Source organism: Callospermophilus lateralis, unplaced genomic scaffold (assembly GCF_048772815.1).
Source record: "Callospermophilus lateralis isolate mCalLat2 unplaced genomic scaffold, mCalLat2.hap1 Scaffold_892, whole genome shotgun sequence".
Classification (NCBI taxonomy): domain Eukaryota; kingdom Metazoa; phylum Chordata; class Mammalia; order Rodentia; family Sciuridae; genus Callospermophilus; species Callospermophilus lateralis.
Genome location: NW_027517040.1, coordinates 561,873 through 565,912, shown reverse-complemented (window position 1 = coordinate 565,912; position 4,040 = coordinate 561,873).

Below are 4,040 nucleotides of genomic sequence, written 5' to 3'. Positions count from 1 at the left end.
TAGCTGAAAGAAATGGCTAGCATCTCAGAAATCTCAAATATCTGTTGACCAGGAAAGTCTCAGTGGAGAAACCCCTCTTTGTTCCTTTTGCTTACCTATTGTTCTGTTGAATGTCAGGAAGTTTTTTGCCTCAAGCCACCACTTTGTGAACCCTGAAGAAAACAGTTTTCAAATGGAAATGAATGGGAATCACCTGTGACTCTTTGCTTAATTGCTTAGGATTGGGATATGTCTGAATCAGCCTGTTGGCCCTGTGTGAGGCTGTGGCTTAGATTCTCAGCACCTGATGGATCTAAAGATAGATCCCATGCATGCATCCAAAACCAAAATGGCAAAAAGATCAGATATTGTTGATGAACTCTCTTGCCTTCCTCTGGTAGGTTCCTGATATCCATCAAGTGAGAATAGGGATCCTTTGGGTCAAATGAGTTCTTCAAAGCCCTGCAGAGGCTAGGCCATAGGTGTTTGATTTTCATGACTCCAATTCACTTAAAGAATCTAAACCCCAAAGCTAGAAGGCCTCAAGTTGGAGAAGCCAAGCAATATTAAAGGCAGGCCTATTTGATCACTACTGGTTCACAGGAAGAGAGTCCAGGCCACCCTGACTTTAGGCAAATGAGGGGCACGGAGCTTATTTTGGACACTGTCATGGGCTGCGTCCCTTATGGAAACCTCCAGCCAGAGAATATGATGAGGGTCTATATGGAAGAAGATGAGGGCCATGTGAGAGTGTTTGGTTTAAATTGTGGATATTTGTCTGGCGGTTGGAAGAGATCTCTGGGTCCACCTAGGCTTGCACTTTGGTGTGATTCCCCTTAGAGACTGAGTTCTTTTACTGATCTCAGAGAATTATTGCCAGGAATTGTGTTGGAATTTTAGATGGCCATGCATGAGAGTTGCCCTTGGAAAGTGACATCTAGGCCCAAGTTGACTTTCCACAGAGCACAGGGAATCTCAGCCAGGATATCACATAATATTATTCTTAAAGACTTGGCAGCCATATTTGAGAGTCGAAACACACATGGACCATACATTGTAGACCTCAAGGGGCCTGGCTTAATCTGACTTTTCGCCACTTTTGGAAGCCTTGCTTGTAAGAATTCTCCAGAGTTTTCATTGAAATGAGCTTCCTCACCATTTAATGGTTTCTGAGTGAATTAAAATCCACAGTGCCTCCAACTTCATCCTTGAAAATTGGCTATATCAATACCATGAAATTTTTGAAATTCCCATGACCGGGTAGCACTGGAGAATATTTGGATGTCCTGTTGCTGATCATGAGTATACAAGACAGTGCCTTGATTGACTGGGTTTTATGAAAATGGTGTTGAACAGAGATGCCAGTAAGTTGGATCCTGCTGAGTAGTTGTACTAGAGTAGTGGTTGGCAGGTGTGTAATAAAACATCTGTGGTGGGGGCATTTGGATCTGCCATTGGCTTCCAAATGGATTGTGACTGACATTTTGCAGCCAGTAGACCCTTATATGTAAAAGCATATTGTTATATGGAGAGGTTTTAGGGCAATGTTCAGAATCAGGTTGCTATGGTCAATGGGGCAAGCTATGTGGGATAGAAGCCTGGTTGGTGCATTCTCCTGACGAACCTGACCCACCACACTTGACAGAACTTACTTCAGCACTGTGTCCCATTTGAAATCCTTGTATTTCATGAAGCAAACACCAATCTCCCAGTGCAGCAGCAAGAAATACCACGAATAGTGGAGGATGACCAAATGGAATTACAGTCCACAAGGGGAGACACTTAGACCCCAGTGGCCACAGGTTACCTACAAATAGAAAATTCAGCACTGCTGCCTCATGTTCATTGGAAAATAAGAATCCATGTCATCCAGATCACATAGATGAAGACTCAGCTATGATGGTCTCACAACAAATGAAGCTAATGCTCCTGACAACAGCATATATTTCATTGCCCAACCTCAGAGGCAGTTTCTCCAGATGTTAGGCTGGCAGAACTTCATGTTTGTGGAGTTTTTACCCTGTCCCTTACTTTTGGAAACTCCTCTACCACCTGCAAATTTGTGAACTCCTGAGCATTTTTCATTACACATATGTATTCACAGATTTTCTAACTCTTCTCCTCTAATTGTGTCTTATGTGGGGCGAAGGTAATGTCAAGGCATTGTGCTGAATGAGGGTGGGAAGATTTTTGTGTAGCACATATTTGCATACACATTTGATACATTTTCCAATTTTCCATTCGAAATACTGAATCCCTGACACTAACACATACCCTACTAGACTTTGACTTTTAATCCTAATATGGTGGAGAAAAATAACCCAAACAGAATAGAAATACAAGAGGTTCACAGGAGGCATGGTGTATAGTTGGACTTGCCTTTCGTATGATAAATGGTAGGTGTTATAAATCTAGCGAATTTTAATTGAAATAGTTCTCCATGTGTTTTAAAAGTTAACAAACATGTGAATAACTGTCTCCCTTTCTCTGTAGCCTATTCATCACATGTATTTTTATATGCACATATAGAATTCTACCTGGTATCACTCGTACATTTTGTGAGGTGGCTGGCTTGGCAGATGCAAATTGTGAGAAGAGATCACTCCTACTAAATGCTGTTGGAACTGAAAATTCAACATATGAGTGAGCTTCTTATTTGAACAACATAAATCCATGTTCATTAAAATGAATATTTTTGGATCTGTGGATGATATATTACTTCGTGGTGAATTTCGATTGGCATACATAATGCTACTTTTTAATGTCTGTGTGTGTATGTGTGTGTGTGTGTGTATATATATATATATATATATATATATATATATATATTCACTCTCCAGATTTTTCAAAATATGAAGTATATTTTTCTTATTATACACTCCCTAAATTCACTCATATTCATGTATTTGGATTAATAATCAAGTTTTCACAAGAATATTCTCAGAATTATTCATCCACCAGAAATACATATTTGTTTCTTAGTACTGAAAACTAACTTTGGGGGATCATATGATGGTGGTGAAGGGAGTGCATCACCCCCATGTACCGCGTCACTGTGCGGGAGAATGACGAGTTATAATGGCTAAAACCTATCTTGTTAGAAATTTCCAGCAAAATTGGGGTGCTCCAAAACCTAGTCGACATATTTCCATCTCACGAGGATCAGCTACGCGGGCTCAAACACGAGTGATTTGTCCGCATAGAGGGTCATGCTGCTTATTCAGGAAATCGGTCTGCGGCTAGAGTCTGCGGCGTGCACTGGGAAACGAAGAGATAGCAATGCAAATATACAGCGGTGTGGATTCTGTGGGCTCCTGACAGGTATGCAATCACTGTGCTAAGTGCTGAATTCTGGGTTTGAGACGGGAAAGGATGCGGTCCAATTCGGTTCTCCACACCGGTCAGACCACAGAGGAAGCCAGCGGCCACCATCTTGGAGAGCTGATGTCACCATTCCTGTTTTCGACTGATCGAAGCTCATTCACCTATAGAACAGGTAATTTCAGGATGCCATTCACCTTTGTGTCACAGACAAATTACTCAGGCTCAGTGCCAAAGAACCTGCAGAAACTCCGTCTTGGAGCCTGCTCCTATTAGAACATACACCAAGCCCAGAGCGGCCGAATTCCGCCTCTCGGAACTGATCTGGCCCAGGGCTAAAGAACCCGCGGAAACTGCTTCTCGTTCTGGGTCTTGCTGAATACTGTGGAGGTAAATATCAACCGAGCCTTCATAGGCAGTGGCAACAGGATTGAGACGCGGCTTGTGAGGGCCGGTCAGGACTCACCCATTGCTTTGGTCACCCAGAAAAGGGAACAAAATGCTGCCTTTCACATGGGATACCAACATGACAAATTTCTGATGTCATCAGAAAGCAGCAGAGGAGATAACTTCATTGATACCAGCAGTGACAGAAACAGTTGGTCTCCTGGTGAAGAAAGTGAGTCACAAACACCCGGGTCTCTCTCACTTTGTCATCAAGCCAGAGGGGCAGAGCAGAGCAGCTGCCCGCACCTGGAACAGACCCAGTGACACACCTGCATGGTAGTCACGTCAACCCA